Consider the following 17681-nt stretch of genomic DNA (forward strand, 5'->3'; position numbering starts at 1 on the left):
AGGCACTGATTTAGCTCATGACCCTTAAATAAAGTTTGTTATCCATGACAAGAACTACAACTTTTATTTAGGTCACACAACCATGCAAACACTCTAAGCTACTGTTCAACTTTGGTCAAACTAGCATCATGTAAAAGGCATTTCAAAGTAAACCAACACCTAGAAGCAAAATTGGCCCATGTCATGAATACAAACATTGTTCCATTTACCATCCTAGATGTATGTAAGGTATTGTTGTGACCTTACAAACCATTTCATACATTGGTCACACATGATTACAAGCATAAGCATATATATATAATCAACATTTCATGCGATAATGTATAAGAATGAGATGAAATTTCATATGCTCATGTTCATGAATGCTTGGATGATGCTTGTGCTCATGAAATGCAAGTGCCAAATGCCATGCTTAACACTAGGGTGTTACAATAAGGACCAAGACTTCATCTGTCAGGATGTCTACTTTGTTCCTCTTGTTGGTGGCCTCCTCCTCCATATTGACTAGGATGTGGTGGAGCAGAGTCGGCGATGGAAGCAGCGGCACTGTCGCCTAAATCAGAGTAGAAGTGCCTATGGGTATGTGCTCATGAGCTCCTTCATGATTAGATGGAGGCTTGATTTGTACTTAGATGAGATAAGAGGGGAATAAAAGGCCAAGGAATTAACATGGATAAGGGAAGTGCAAGAAAGCATTACCCTTGCCTTTGGATCTTGTGGCAATGAGCTTGAGCACCCACGGCGATGATGAGTAGCAGCCTGGTTACTGGTGGATCTGTGCGGGAGTGCCAGTGAGGCGTACCGACGCAGAGCACTAGCTTGTCGGCGGTGAGTGGCGACTTGCACATCGACGAGTAGGTGAGGAATAGCAGCACTTGAGGAAGAGATGGACAGGTTGGCTGGGTGGGTAGTAGCCTTTGTAAGCTAACTACAAAGTAGGACTTGCGAGAACAGATAGTTCTGCCAAAATTTCTAAAAACGCACGGGAGTCTCGCGCTGGCTTGCAAATTTTGACGATATCGGTGGTGAAGGCTACCGATTGTGGTGATTGGGTCTTAAAGAAGATGGTAGATAGCACCTAACGATGGGCGTGTCATACAGAAATGGAATGTTGGAAAGGAATAAAATATTATGAACAATAGTTTTACAGGTTAAGATGTTAGCACCTAAAGACGAATAGCGAAGGTGATATAATTTTTTCGACGCCTACATCCGACGGTGATAGAATAAAGGTACTGATCTCTACAATAACAATGGATGCGATAACAAAGCTATAGTATACGGCATTTTGCACATGCAAAGCAACACTCCACCAGCATCTCAGTGAGGTAACAGCGTTCAAAATCAACAAAAAAACATTCTTTTTTGATTAACTCTGTTACACTTTTCATTCACCTAGCGTACAATAACAAGGATCTATCAGCAACTATAGTTATGATGACAAAAACCTTGGCCCTGTTCTTCAGCAATACTTCAGTAGTACTTTTTAGCGAACGAACAGTGTTTTTCTCTCACAACAAATTAGCATAAGCATCAGCATATGCCAAATTTCAGCAACGAGCGTAGGTTTATCCCCGCACTTAGCGATGGACATCTCATGAAGCGTAGAACCCAGACGAAGGTGTAACTAAACCTTCACTGCACCTCCGGATCTTCACCACAAGTAGGGATGATGCCATGAAGAAGCCTGTGGAAGAACCACCCCGCGGAACTCCCTCTAACAACCTAGAGGATGAGGAGCCCCGCGAGGAGCCTTGCTTGCGTCGTCTTCTTCATCGTCAGGTAGGAACACATGGCACGGCGTCGAGAGATCCTAGGTTGAGATCTATGGGCTCAAAAGGTTTCCCGGCAACAACAAGGCACCCTCCGCCCACTAGGATTTCCTACAGATATTCTGACCAGGAACTCTCCCACACACCGACCATCAATGAGCCTAGTCGCCGTGTCACCGGTGACCCGGGCCACCGAAGATGGAATTGTTCTTCCCCATCTCTTCGCGAAACTTTCTCTAACACCCAAGATGAACGGCCACTAGCAGGCCGCTACAGAACCTATTCTTGAAAGCCTTCTCCCAGCAATGGCGGAGCCGCCAAAGTAAGCCATGAACCATGGTGGACGAAAGGAGTTGACACTCTCTCACTCAGTCTAATGCTAAGGGATTTGGAGGGAGGGGAGGGGAGGGGAGGGGAGGGGCAAGAGACTCAGTGCACCTAGACCCAGCTTAAATAGGCCAACCTTGAAGATGCACCTAGACTCAAGGCAGTTAAGATGCGTGATCTCTAGGGAGCACGCATCAGGGAAGATGAGGTATACGATGGTTCCCGACGTAACAAGTGGTGGGGATGGTGTTGGAAGTTGGGACATTCAACACTGAACTTGAAGATGCACCTAGACTCAATGCAGTTAAGATGTGTGATCTAGAGAGCAGGCTTCAGGGAAGACGAGGTATACGACGGTTCCTGGCATAACAAGTGGTGGGGACGGTGTTGGAAGTTGGGACAACATTCAACACTCACCTTGAAGATGCACCCATACTCAGTGTAGTTAAGATGCGTGATCTAGGGAGCACGACATGGCATACGATGGTTCACGGCGTAACAAGTGGTGGGGATGGTGTTGGAAGTTGGGATGACATTCAACACTCATGCACGCTTCACTGAGTTTTGGGCTTCTTGTGCATCTTGCTAACAAATTTTGGTGTGAACACATGCCCCCCAACCTCACGCGTAACTCGATGAACCCACTATAGTGGTCCCCTTGGGCTATAAATTTGGAGGCAAGGCGGAGTGGAAGGAATACTGCTTGTGTTCATTTGTTGTGTTGTGACCCATATCTTTTTTTCTTCATTTTCTCCTTCTAGTCTTCTTCTGAACAATGGCTCATGACAAGCGTCCAAGGGAGGAAACTCCAAAAGCTGTGGATCCGCCTCCGTGCCTTCGTGTCCCTCTTCATCACGGTGAGAGGGAATGATTTCTTATCTTTATGGCTGCCTTGCATTAATCCTTTGAATATGTAGGGCTACCACTCATGCTGTGGTACATCGGTCAACTCCGGTGAAGGTTGGACAACAATGGATTGTACATCTTGCTGGGTCCATGGTATCTTCATCTTTGTCTTAATCCTTCAAGTCAGGTCAGGATATCTAGAATCTTATCCGTGAAAGCAGGGAGGATGAAAACCTGTATTCTGAAGCCACGCTTAAGGTAGGTCGGCTTGAGCAATGTCTCGATGCCGTTAAAACTGCCCATGGCGCAGTTACATGAGTCAACGCCAGGGGAGTTTCACTTGAAGATCGCTTGTAGGATATCCCAGTTCATGCCAGAGAAGTGGCAACTCATGGGGTCCGCTATGGTGCCGGTGCCACTCTGGCTACAGCGCAACTGCATTCAAGGCACGAGCTCCGTCACCTGGAACCTGGTTTTTCGGACACTGATCAGCTGGAAGATCAAGAGGACCTAAATGGAGGCTTCACTGATGCTACCGAGGCTATTGCAGTAATCATCCATGCAGAAGCTATGGTAAACAATGTTTTCTCAGGACCATAGATTATATCTAGGGTCTTATAAGTAAAGAATCTATAGTTTGAATGTCACTTATGATTCTATATCTTTTATTGTTATTTTTTGTTCTAAAGGAGATACTCTAGGTGTTAGCTATATTTTGAGCCGATGAGACTCAGCTATCAAGCATGGACCCAAATACTTGAGTATATATAGTACTTCTTTACGTATTTTCCATTGCGGTCTATGCGATAATAGATCTATATCATACGGTGATTTGCACATACAAACCAATAGATCTGCATCTCAATCCTCCGAGGTACAAAGATCATGGAATCTAAAGAACGACGTAGCACATCGTAAAACTTCACCCTCAGTGAGGTGCTCTACCTTTCATCTTGCAACCCTCATGGTCAAGGGATGTGATCTACTTCTTGATCGTGGGAGCTGCAGGATGTACCTCATGGTCAAGGGATGTGATCTGCTTCTTGACCGTGAGAGCTGCAAGATGGAATATAAGCACCCAATCTTGAAGAATGAGCACCTCGCAAACTTCAAGCACCCCTAATCGAGTATGGAGCCCCTAAACAAGAGAGAACTAGATGATTACAAATCTTCTGTTAACACAAGAACGACAAGAAGATCTGCAATCATCAAGGTCAGGCTCCTGTTTAGTGGCAGCACCTCGACAAGGATGGAGAAGTAGCACCTCGCAAAACTTGCACCTGCATCTCAGTAAGGTTCTTTATATTCTATAATCTTGCTACCTCTTAGCGTCGAGGGATGCAGATCTGCATCTCGATGCTAAGGGGCCGTGAGGTTATAGAATCTAAAGCACCCAATCTTGAAGGCCTCCTCCAAACACCCTATGAGGTGCTTTATCTCCATCTTGCACCTGTAACGGCCAGGAGGAGGCCATGAGAGGTGCAAGGATGAAGACAAAGCACTTCTTGGCAATGAGGAAAGATACAGTAGCTCACGAGTGTGTGGATTCAAGAGTGTGTGGATTGAGCCCAAGAGGTGCATCCAGACCCTAGTTAAATAGGCCAATCTTGAAGATGGAGAAGTGCAAGTAATGGTGATGCAACAGTGTTGTGGGTAGTTGGGAAATAACTCACGCTGACTTTACCGTCGGAAGACCAAACAGCCATGGAGGGCCGGCGGCCATAACACGTATCCTAGTCGGCTCGGCTTTTCATACGACTAAGAAAATATCACTGCTGCATCTATTGTTAACCTGTCGATGGTAGAAGTTTCAATTGTCGGTTTGCTTCCTCAGGAGGCCTCGCTATCGGTGGTGGAAGTATAACACTGTCACTTCTATCGCTATGGCAGTGAAAGTGGAGACAGTGATAAATAATTCTGTAGTAGTGTTCTATCTTATTTATAGGCCTATTACGCATTCCCAACATGCCTTTAGATATTTTGTGTTGAACCACTTAACCCAAGGGTGAAATGGTCCAACTCTTGATCGGTGCATCAGACGGCCACGAGCTCTTCATGACTTTACTTCACCTCGACGCAAGCTTCACGATGATGCCACGTGCCACCTCCGAGTCCATCCTAAACTCCAATAGGGTTTTAAGGCCCAAACCCGAGAAACCATGTCCATTGGTGGTTTTGAATCCCAAACCACCAAAACCCCTAAGAAGCGTATCCGCTACGCCTCGACCGCCCGATCACAAAGTCATCTAGCGCCTCCGCTTGACTTGATCAACCATTGTCTAGACTTGGTCAATACGGTCCACTGCTCCACATGAGCTCTTGCTCGTCAATGTCCCCATGTGTCAGCCAGCCACGGTCAGTCTTGCAACACCTCAGTCACTCGGTCCAAGCCTTACGTCTATCCTTCAACGCTACCAGTCCATCGACATGGCATGTCTCTACATGACCTTCTCCATACCCGTCGACTATCTAGTGCTACACACCACAAGAAAAGATACATGTTGCACGCACACTCACACTAGGGTTAGTCTCCACACTACTGCAGAAATAATTTGTAGCAATGCCTCCACACTCACACTGGGGTTAGTCTCTACATGACCTTCTCCATACCCGTCGACTATCTAGTGCTACAAACCACAAGCCCCTACAAATGGTTCCCAAACGAGCCGCCCCTATAAATGTATTTATAGGGTCGGCTGGTGTTATCAGCCGGCCCTACAAATGGCCCTATTTGTAGTGACGGCTCTATATCCAGCCGTCCCTACAAATACGATTTATAGGGGCAGCTCTATATTGAGCCGCCCCTACAAATAGACGCCGAATAGTAAAAAGGAAGTACTACAATTTAAATTTTTTTCAAATGATCTCAGATGGAGAAATGGTCAAAATAAAAGTTGTAGATCTCGAAAAGTTATAAAGCTTTGTTGTTTACAACTTTTCCATCTGAAATCATTTACTGTTTCAAAATAGTGTTAGAAATTCAATTTTTAAATTGTTGAAGAACTCTAATTTCTCTTTTTAATCTCTGGCTAAAAATTTTAACTTGTCTTTCTCCCTCGTACTAACTTCAAATTTGATGATTTTTCCTAAAATTTTCTAAAATCATGCTCTATCAATTTATTGTGTTCTTATGCTATTATTTTGGTCATATTAATTTGAATTTTGAATTTCAAAAAATGGCAACATCAAACGTTATTTTGAAATATTAAATGATTTTAGCTTAAAAAGTCATGAACATAAAAGTTGTAGAACTCATCAAGCTCTACAACTTTTATTTTGATCATTTCTTCTTCCGACAAAGTGGTAGTAACATTGTTCACAAATCTTACATATCTCTTTTATAGTTTACTACTACTATGTCGGATGAACAAATGTCCAAAATAAAAGTTGTAGCTCTCAGAAAGTTATAGAACTTTGTAGTTGACAACTTTTTCATTCGAATTCATTTTGTCAAAGAAAACTACGCTTGAATTTCTCAAATTTGAAATTTGAATTTTTCAAACAACCTCAGATGGGGACACAGCCAAAATGAAAGTTGTAGATTTCAAAAAGTTATACAACTTTGTAATTGACAACTTTTTGATTTGAAATCATCTTTTAAGGAAAATCTACATTTGAATTTCAAAATTTTAAAATTTGAATTTTTTAAACGACCTCGGACGGACAAATAGCAAAAATGAATTTGTAGATCATGAAGAGTTATGCACTTTTGTAGCTAATAACTTTTTGATTTGAAGTCATCATGTCAAGGAAAACAACTTTTGAATTTCTCAAATTCAAAATTTAAATTTTGTAAACGACCTCGGACGGAGAAACTACCAAAATAAAAGTTGTAGATCTCAAAAAGTTATATACCTTTGTAGTTGACAATTTTTCATTTCAATTCATTTAGGTCCTCAAACAATCAATTTATACTCGGTTTAGGATAATATATGGGGCAAGAAATCTATAATAGACAAAAGTGAGTGTGAGATGAGTGGTAGATGAGGATATGCGCGAGGAGTACGTCGCGGGTTCGAATCCCATCGGTCTATGGTTTGGTAGGGTGGCTGACCTGTGGGGACCTCCCTGACTTAAAATAATTGCTATTTTTTTTTGCCTGGATTCGTGAATTTTCGGAAACGGCCATCCCTACAAATCATCAGCCGAACCGTTGCTACAAATCTGCTAGAGCCGCCCGGACTAGCGTAGTGCCAAACTCAATCGAAGTCTTATCATGTTTCTGACAAGCACTAATATTCAACTCGGCATACAAGGACACATATAAAGCTTGCGTTCGCAACTAGACCATCTGGTCTTTGAAGCCGTCCATTCGGCTTGCTTCCAGAATCACCTTAGTAAACCAACAGACTAAGACAACTGTGGATCAGACTGTTTTGATGATTCATCTTGACTGAATTCATCTTCAAGTGGAAGTGAATTACAAGTAGACGTTATGTACCGTTTGCCTTTCATTGTTCATATGGGAGAGTAGTGCGTGCGTGCTTGTGGACGTCTGCGTTGTACTGTGTAATTCTAAAAAAAAGAATAAAAGAATTGTTATTGCAATCATATAATAAGCTGGCATTCAGTTACATGTGAATATGCTGACGAAATACAAATCATAAATAAGTTTTATTTTTCTCTCAATACAATAACGATGCCATCTTATTATATCAGGTATTGCTAGGGATAGGCTATATTATCCTATCAGATTGTAAGTCTACCATGTCACTAACTACACCGAGTGGGCCAGTCTGATGGTGATGGCATCACAAATACACAAAACAATTGGTAGGGATAGGCTATAAATAAATATGTTTGTGCCTGAGTTAGAAGCACACACTACAACTGAGTGACTGCTTCAACTCATCAGGCCCTTGCAATCGCCACCAACTGTTTCCCAACATTTCTCCCGGAGAACAACCCTATTAGAGCCGACGGTGCCCTATCAATGCCCTCCACGACGTCCTCCACGACGGCAACCTTCCTCTCCTTGATGTACCCAGCCATCTCCTCTTCGAACCTCGGGTACACATGGAAGTAGTCAAAAACCCTGAACCCCTCCACCCTGATGGCCTTGAGGACGACGCAGTACAGGTTGCGCAGGCCGTCCGGCTCCTCCAGGTTGTACTGCGAGATCATCCCGCAGACGGCGACCCTACCGCTGAGGCATGTACAGCAGCGCGGCATCCAGCGTCGCGCCGCCCACGTTGTCGAAGTAGATGTCGATGCCGTCGGGGAGGCACCGCTTGAGTGCGGCGCCGAGGTTGGTCTCGGACTTGTAGTTGAACGCGTCGTCGAAGCCGAACTTGGTCTTGAGGAGGCTGACCTTCTTGTTGGAGCCGGCGCCTGCCGACCACATAGCAACCTGCGATCTTCGCCAGCTGCCCGACGATTTGGCCGGCAGCGCCCGACGCCGCTGAGACGGCCCTGTTTGCTTGAACTTATCAGCCATACCGTTTCAGCGAAATAACAGTATTTTTCTCTCACATCAAATCAGCATCAGCTGTTTTTCCAGCCAACCGAACAGACCGACACGAAATCGCCTTTCTTGGGCCTGCCGACCTGGGTAAACCCGGCGTACGCAGTGAGCCCCGTTATGCCTGCACGGTAGGTCGTGGTAGTTCCAGAATGGCATCGCGTCAGTCATTTACCCGTAGATGTTGACAGGAAAATGATGGAGAATAATTTGGAGAACAAGACAAAAAGCATGGATGGGGCAGTTTGGAGTCATGTGCTCTATCGCTGACCAAGAATGCCCGTGTAGTAGGAGAGCGGCAGCTCGGTGTGGTTGATCTTGTTTAGAGATTCCAGCTCGGTGACGAGGGTGTCCTCCCATCCACTCACCCCCAGACGAGGTCGCCGGGTTTGAACTCTGGGTGCGTTGAGTCCATCACCTTGCCCACACCGAAATTTTCCAAGGCCTGATTAATGAATCACATGTCACACAGATTTCTTCAACTTTGATTCTAAAGTTCCAATGACATTCAGGCTTAGCACATGTGACAATTGACAGGGCGGAGGGGGGGCACATCTAGTGACCATCTCCGTAAATGATTTGGTGGTCTTCAGAAAAATACTCGCCTTTGAAAATCATTAACAGAGGCGATTGACTAGGATGTTCATCTCTGTAAATCGATTTTCAGAAACGGACACGGGACATCTTAATATGTCTATTTCTAAAAATCCATATTAATAGAGGCGAGCATTCTAGGTCTCCAAATCTAAAAATCTATTTGGCGTCCTAAAATGCTTCTCTAAAAATAGTTTCAACCAAAAATAATTCATAGCTTTTCCATATTAACTCGTATAAAGACAAACTTTATATTAAAATTCTAGCACTCAACACCAAAAAATAATTCATAGCTTTTCCATATTAACTTGTATAAAGACAAACTTTATATTAAAATTCTAGCACTCAACACGATCTACAACTTTCTAGTTGAAAACTTATTCTATTTAAAACAGTTTAGAGTTCCAAAATAATTTAAGTACATGGATTTTGAACCAAAATAATTTAAGTACATGGATTTTGAAATTTGAAAGACTATTGGATGTTGATTGATATGTAAGGATGAAAAAAGTACAGAAATATCCCTGTACCAACCCACATCGTTTTCTACATTTGACCCAATCAAATTCATATTTTCGAACAAATTCAAATTCAATTCAAAGTACGAAACACAAAATTCATATTCAAAATTTCAACCGTTTTCTACTTTTCTACGTCTTATTGGAAATATCCCGAATTCAAATTTTAGTTTAATCCGAATTCGGCCCAACAGGCCCACCCGAATGGGTGCGCTTACTATAGGCTATTGGCTCCCTGGTTCCCATCTCTCTAAGCGAGGTGGGACTAAATTGAGAAGGGAGCGCCTGGTGCTTGCTGGTTGCTGCAGCTTGCGTGCTGAGAGGGTGCTGGACTGCTGGTGCCATCCGACCATTCTGAGTGGCCCATCGGGCAAGCGGCTGTTGGGCCAAGCGTGGGGAGAGGAGGGAGGAGAAAGTAGGCCCAAAATAGATTTTGTGTTTTTCTGACAACTTTTGAAATTCCCATAAAATCAAGGAGGGGGATTTGAAGTGATTTGATTTGAATTCTAGCAAGGGGTTTGGGTTGGAGATTCAAGGTAAATTTTTTGGTGCCACAAATAAAATCCATAAAGCACATCAACACACAAAAATGCATATGGTGAATTTTAATTTAAGGTTTCAAATAGTTTTGTAGAAAATAAGTTTTAATTTGTTGTAAAATTTTAAAAATTTCAATTTTTAGTGAATTTTAGCATGAGGAAAAACATAGGGGGTTACAACTTGATCCTACAGGTTGGTATTCCGTATTGATTTTTCGTATACCGACCATGTTCGACATAAGTCCGCTCGATTTGGTTCGTTTTTGAAATTCTTGATATTCCATAAGTTCGCATTCGTTTTCGCGTCCGCCTTTACCGCTTTCGCTTTCGTTTTCATATTCAAATGTAAAAGTAGAAAACAGTTGAGGGGTTTTCGGATAGTTTCCGACCATTTTCATCCTTATTGATATGGTCTATACCAAAAGTTGTACTTCTCAATATAATATAAAACTTTGTAGTTAATTTTTTTATTTGAAGTCATTTAGAGTCCTAAATATCTATTCAAAGTTCATAGAATTTGAAATTCAAAATTTAGAAGTCTTACACGACCTCGAAAGGTCACATAGTTAATACCAAAGTTGTAATGGCCAACCTAACCTATATATTTGTTGTTGACAAGGTTTTTATTTGAAGTTGTTTGGTATCTCAAATATTTATTTTAAATTCACATATTTTGATATTTAATTATTTGAACTTTTCAAACAATCTCTGATAGAGACACATCCTATATACTAAAGTACTAAAGTCCGAGGTGGGCTCCGTGGCGCCGCCATCATCGTGCTTGCTCATGCGGCTGCGCATCCAGGGTCACACACCGGTCAGCCCTGCTGGCACATGCAGCGTGATAGTGCCTGTTCGTTTGGCTGTGGCAGCCTGTTGCAGCCTGTTCGTTTGGCTGTGGCTTGTCGTAAACGATCGTAAACTTTTAGCCGGAACAATATTTTTCTCTCACACAAACCAGTCAGCAATACTTTTTCACGAACCAGCAACGAAACGAACCATCCAACTGAACAGGCCGTTGATAGATGGCTACTATACACTGCCAACTGCGACAACTACGTGGCCTCCTCATACGGTTTTATAGATGGGCATCTGGATCAGGTTCCCAGTTTCCCCACACTGCCAAGTCCTGGGGATGGTTTTTCAAACTGCGAGTATGTGTGTGTGTGTGTGTGTATATATATATATATATATATATATATATATATATATATATATATATATATATATATATGTATATATATAACTACTACCCTGTAGCTGGCTACAAAATAACTTATTCGATAGCCATTTTGAGTTACGATAATTACTATGTTAATTTATGAGATTACAGTAACTTTTTACTAAGTTGTTTACTATAACGTTATGGTAAATATCCCCATGTGTTATAGTAGCCCAACTATGGTAAATAGGTATTGACATTATCGTAATTTAGTATATAAAATTATCGTAAATGGAGGTGGCTATAGAATAACTTATTTTGTAGCTGGCAACTGAATATACTCTCCCTATATGAGTATATTCAATATGTTAAATTAGTATATAAAATTATCGTAAATGGAGGTGCGACGCCTACGAGAGGACGCTGGAGGAAGATGGAGAACGGGCGGTGGCGGACGCCGCGAAGACAAGGACCGAGCAGGGACGCTGCTCAGCAACCATGCTACTGCTAGCTGCCGAGGTCACATCCGGAGACCCACGGTGGACGAGAGTGGCGGCTGCAAGTGGAGTGAGTGACGCCGCTCGGAGAAGGTAGCTCACGTCACGTGCAGCGTCGCCACCTCCTCTTTTCCCGCTGGGCCGATGTTGTCACTCACGGTGGCAAGAGGACACAAGGAGGCGGCGGCGAGCTAGCGCAGGGGTCGCCAGCGACGGGAGGAGCGCAGGGTTCACGAAGGCTCGGTGCGGGCAAGCTGGACGGTCGGGATCATTGATCAACATTGGCATGCACTACACCACAACACTAATATAGCGTCACATGTGTGTCGTTATAAATATACTAATACCGTTGCACCGTCGGTCGGTATAGCTAGCCCACGGATCAAGTGTCGGTAAATGTACATGTTGCGATAAACCATCGGTCGGTATAGATATTTACCTATACAGTCAAACAGTTGGTCGGTTTAGATCAGTATAGAGGACACACCTTCGGTCGGTATAGGGCCGTGCCTTTGGCGCGCGGTGTGGAAATAAAAGAAGACAGGTTCGCGGGAGCCTGAAAATGAAACAGGGCCCATTAGCGGCAAAACTGTTGGGCCCAAATACGATCTCTCCAAACCCTAACTCTTGGTCGCTTCAGTCTTCAGGTGCATCTTCAGATTTCATTTGCCGCCGCTTCCACCGTAAGTCTCGCACTCACCAAATCCTTCCCCGCCCGCCCAAATCCGCAGCTGACGCCGCCGCCCAACTTCGTTGCCGCATCTTAGCTCAGTCGCCCACCAAATCCCTGCACGCCCGCCCAATTCCGCAGCCGCCGCCACCGCCCAACTCCTCCGCCGCCCAACTGTGCCGCCACCGCCACTGCGTGATTCGCGTCGCGTGCCAACCCTACACGGCCGCCCAAATTCGTGCCCTTGCCAGGTCCAACCAAATCCTCCCTTCCCTTCCTCCAAAACGCCCTTACATACGGCCACACAAATCCCCCCGTCGTTGTACGCTAGTTTGCCAAATCTGCACCTGGATTACACTATTCTATTTAGGAGCGATAGTTCCAAAAGAGACGATTGGTAGGCGTGTGGTGTGGACTACTCTTCTTCGTCATTTCCCTAGAAGAACATGTCTGCATTTTTGTAAGTCTGCTACTCTTCTCCCTAAGTCTGCATTTTTGTTTTTTTATTAATCAAAAAGCAGTGATAGCGTGTATATAGCTGGAATCCAGCAGCATATTGCAAAGATATCAAATCTAAAGTGACAAATGGACATGCTTTCTATTCACGTCTCACACAGAACTCTTTGAAGTCGAGACTGTGCCATAAAACTTCCCTATTTGCGCATGTACACTGGTGCCATTCGAGGTTCTGCAGATCAGACAAGGCATCATCTAATATTCAATAGGTTCTGTAGAAACCCCTTTATCGCTCCCTGTCAGCTGCAGTTCCCCATAGAAACGTACGTATGTGTCTTCCTGCTATTACATTCAATGCTTGCCATATAGTGTTATCCTCTACATCTATAGAAATGTATATAAATAATGTGTGTGTTTACATTTAAGCTTGTCGTATAGTATTATCCTCAGTGTTTCCCATGATTCAGTTGTATAACATTGTTTATTGATAACCAATATGTTTGCATTGTACATTTCTACATACCTCCATTGAAAATCGGTTTTTGTCATGGCACACACGCGCTGACAGACCAGATGTGCTAAATGATGATATGATTTTGCGGGCAGTAGCCTGATCTCAATTTTTCCTGTTACTCTAGCTTGTCACCCTATATATAAGTTCCTGTGCAAAGTAATAGAAAACAGAAATGCAGACTATTATCTTTTTGGCATAATCAATTTACTACACTACTTTGTTTTGCAATTCATGTCTCAACATACTTATACATGTACTGATCTGATGTCATGTGTATTAACACTACAGCTGCCATGGTGCGTTGGACGTGTAGCTGAAAGAATCTGCACAGGTCCGTCTACCCCAGTCTAGAGCCGAAGTGGGCAACTTGCAATCTTTTGGAGATTATTTGAACAGCCACAACATTGGCAGTTGCTCTTCTTGTGCGTACTGGTATGATCCTCTTTCTGTAGGCCATCTTTTTTAATATTGTTGTGGACATGAACACGACAATCGTGTTTAAATTAAAACTGTTCTATGGATTCATGGATATGAGCAGGATTGTCAAAGTATGTAGCTTCTTTGCTGCTTATGGTCTTTTTTTTATTTTATAGTTCATTTCTAAAGCTGCTTGATCTTTCACAAAGGGGAATGGATAAATCATGGATCGATAATGATGCTAGGTACAAAGACTTATTTCATAAAGACTGAAAGTTCTATTTGTAGTTAACATGGGAATTAAATTAAAAACTACATGTAGGCACACCAAGATATATCAACAAGGGGTGAACAATTTCATAGCTTTTGCATTTGAGAATTCAGCGGTAGGAAGCAAGATACTATGCCCTTGCAGAAAGTGTGTTAACTCATTTTGGAGGGAGGGAAGTGAAGTACGTGAGCATTTGATATGTGATGGGTTTCTAAAAGGGTATAGAACATGGACCTTACATGGAGAAGTTAGCTCTTCTCTGAATCATGGAAACTATGATGGTGTTGAACTTATGGAGGAGACTGACAAAGATGATAACATCTCTGATTTGCTTAGGGACTTAGCTGCTGGTTTAGATGATAAAGGGGATTTTGATGACAACAATTCAGACCTAGAACCCTAGTGAGGAGCTAGTTGCCATTCAGAAGTTAGTAGCAGAGAATAGCAAAGAGTTATACCCTAATTGCAAGAAATATACACAACTGTGTTTCCTAATTAGATTACTCCACACCAAACTCCTCGGAGGGTGGAGTGATAAGAGTTTTAACCTGCTACTAGATCTACTTAATGATGCACTACCTGAGGGTTCGACACTGCCTAGAAACTTTCATGAAGCTAAGAAATTGGTGAAATCTATAGGAATAAGATACACTAGTATTCATGCTTGTGATAACGACTGCATTCTATTTTGGAAAGATAACGAGGGGTTAGATTCATGTCCAAAATGTAAGGCTTCTCGGTGGAAATCAGTAAGGAAGAGCCTAGATGGAAAACATGTATATAAGGTTCCTAAAAAGGTTCTCCACTGTTTTTGCAGATATTAATGAAAACTGCGACCACTATGACGAAGATGATGTTTTTGCAGATATTACCCCATCCGAGCAGCATGCTAATTTTCCTATCTGTGCAGCGTGCTGCTACCCTATCTACGCGTGTTGCTGCCCTGTCTGTGCAACGTGCTCCTGCCCTATCTGAGCAGCATGCTAACTTCCTAACTGCTGCAGCGTGCTACTGCCCTGTCTGTGTAGCCTGCTACTGCCTCGTTCGCGCAGGAAGCTACTGCTGCCCCGTCAGCGCAAGGAAGCTGCAGCCCCTGTCCATGCAGCCTGCTCCCTCTCCATCTGTGCAGCCTACTCCTACCCCATCTACGCAGCGTGCTCCTGCCTCCTCTGTGCACAGTGCTGTAGGAAAATCAATTGATCTTCGTCGGGAGTGCAGCGCTACTAGTCCCATAAAAAATATAGCCCCACGAAAGAAGAATAAACCTCCTCGTGTTTCACCTGCTGACCTTGTAATTTTCTTAATATAACCTTGCTTTCAGTTCTTACAGTTCTATACATTTGTTCAATTTTTGCTGACAAGTGCATAAACCATTTCAGGTTGGAAAGGAGGTCACATTATATGCCTTGTTTTGGCCAGAAGCTGTGGCTAAGGCAACAGTCATTTCAACAAATCCAACCAATGTACTAGGAGGCCAGCCTCTTGGAAAGCAGTATTGTGAAGTTGTTGTGAAGGTTGTGATTAAAAGGGATACAGTGCTACCTCGCCCTTATGGTGACATTGAGACTTTGGCTGATGCTAAGTCAATGCCAATTCAGTGGCCATACAACAGAGTAATAAACTAAACTTTCCTTTGTTTCTTTTATTCATATATGTGATAAGTGAACAAAGTTTCTAATTAATGATATTTGTAATAGTTGAACGTTAGCAAGGCATCACATTCATCCAAGTCTACTGCAGGTATGTATTTTTCCTGAATTTTACTTATACCAAGCTGCAATTTGTGATGCTGAACACACCCTGCTATGCATACAACACACTATCAAAAGAATTTGGTACTGCTTGTCCTTATTCATTGCCATCTAAATGTATTTGTTGGGCTGTTTTTTTTTCTGAATTTTACATTCATCAAACTGCTATTTGTGATGCTTCAGTAACCATAAACATTACCTGTGTCCCAGCCCTGTCTCGAAGGCTAACTCCCCCTTGCTGTTCTCCTCTTTCACCCACTGAACTAAGTTAATAACCCTGAATCATCGGAATGAGGAAAAAGGGAACCCATGCCAAGCAACTATGAATCCCTGAAAAGTTTCCTGCTTGTTTTTGTACGCGATATAAAGCCATGAAGAGTACAGCTATTGCATATAAAAGCAATGTAATAAATTACATTATTTACATATATTGGTGATGCCTGCTTTTGTTAAGTTTAACAGTTTAGTAGAAGCACAATTGGAACGCTGCATCTGACAGAACAAAGTACTACAGTACAAGTTGGAACTGAAAAATATGATTTGATTTTTCAGGTGGAAGGCGCTAGATGTAACGTGATTATTTTGTATCAACAAGCAGATCAAACATTTTGTAAGATGGAGATGAAACATCGATGGATGCTAGTTGCTTTGGATGATATAGCATTTTGTAAAGAACTGCTTGGGGATGGATGCTAGTTGCTTTGGATGATGTAGCATTTTATAAAGAACTCCTTGGGCATGTTAGCTGTGAGGTGTGCAAGCCAGACTTGTGTGTTGTGAAGAATACTGTAATTTGGTGTCTCATGTTACTATGAGGTGTGCAATACAGCATGACTATTACATGTACCAATTGGCATGAATGAAATCTAAGCTATGTCATTGTGACTCGATTTTGTGTCTCATGTTGAATGTGACCTTGTATGTTTCATGTCTAAAAGAATACTGTAATTTGGTTAATGTGAGATTAATAATGTATTTTTGCGTCATGTGATCTATGCGTTGGATTGTTGGTTGGTATAAATCCCTTTAGCCTTGAACTGTTGGACGGTAAAACTACTATATGCCATTAGCCTATTGGTCGATATTGCTTCAGCATTTCGTCAGACTATCGGTCGCTAAAAGTATGTCGGTCGCTATAACCCTATCCGGACGCCACTTTTAGCGGCAGCAGTTAAGTGTCGGCATAGATCTATACCGACCGATAGTGCGTCGTTGTATCCACCTATAGCGACCAATGGTGCATCGCCATTCTAGGGCTGTGGTGTAGTGACGGGAATTGGACGGTTAAGAAAATACAGGCGACGTGGCCCAATAAGAGCCTAGGATGTATGGTGCAGGATTCGTAAAGTAAAAGATTATGCTGTCGACGAACCACAATACCATTTGCACCTTCTTTTTTTTTGAGAAATTCATTTCCAATAATATTAAGGAATTGGATGTGCCTGAACCGACTACTGATGTCAGGAAAAAAACAGCTAGCATTGTTCCCACTACACGCAAAAAATCACAGAGGTCTACTGACATACATCATTACACACAGTTTCAATAGAACATCTGATAGTTTGAGGCTACATGAAGCAGGTTTGGTCGGATTAATTGGGCTTGATCCATAACTAATCTAGCAATTAATCAAAGAATTCTACAAGTAGTCCTAAGAGCGAGTGGAATTATAACCACACGAGGAACCCACTAGGAAGGTGCTCAACTTAAATAGGAAGCTATAGTGTGCTTCTATAGACATGTTGAGGAGGAGAGTTGGGAGGCCACGCGCACATCTCTATGACGTGCCGTGCCGTGCCAAGCCACGCCATGCCCAGCCTATAGCCTTTGGCCTTGTCCGAACATGATGTGCTGAGCCACCTTTTGGAGCCCAGCATAACGGGCAG

The 17681-nt window shown here is 42.9% G+C and overlaps 1 protein-coding gene and 1 pseudogene across 7 annotated transcripts in view; one reads left to right on the forward strand and one right to left on the reverse strand.

Annotated features, from left to right (window-relative positions):
- LOC136486617 (ankyrin repeat-containing protein At5g02620-like) overlaps positions 1–17681 on the forward strand; it is an 89333-nt gene that overhangs the window by 66197 nt on the left and 5455 nt on the right. The window lies entirely within an intron of this gene.
- LOC136487196 (2-alkenal reductase (NADP(+)-dependent)-like) lies at positions 7797–10861 on the reverse strand (annotated as a pseudogene).

Source organism: Miscanthus floridulus, chromosome 10 (genome assembly GCF_019320115.1).
Source record: "Miscanthus floridulus cultivar M001 chromosome 10, ASM1932011v1, whole genome shotgun sequence".
NCBI lineage: Eukaryota > Viridiplantae > Streptophyta > Magnoliopsida > Poales > Poaceae > Miscanthus > Miscanthus floridulus.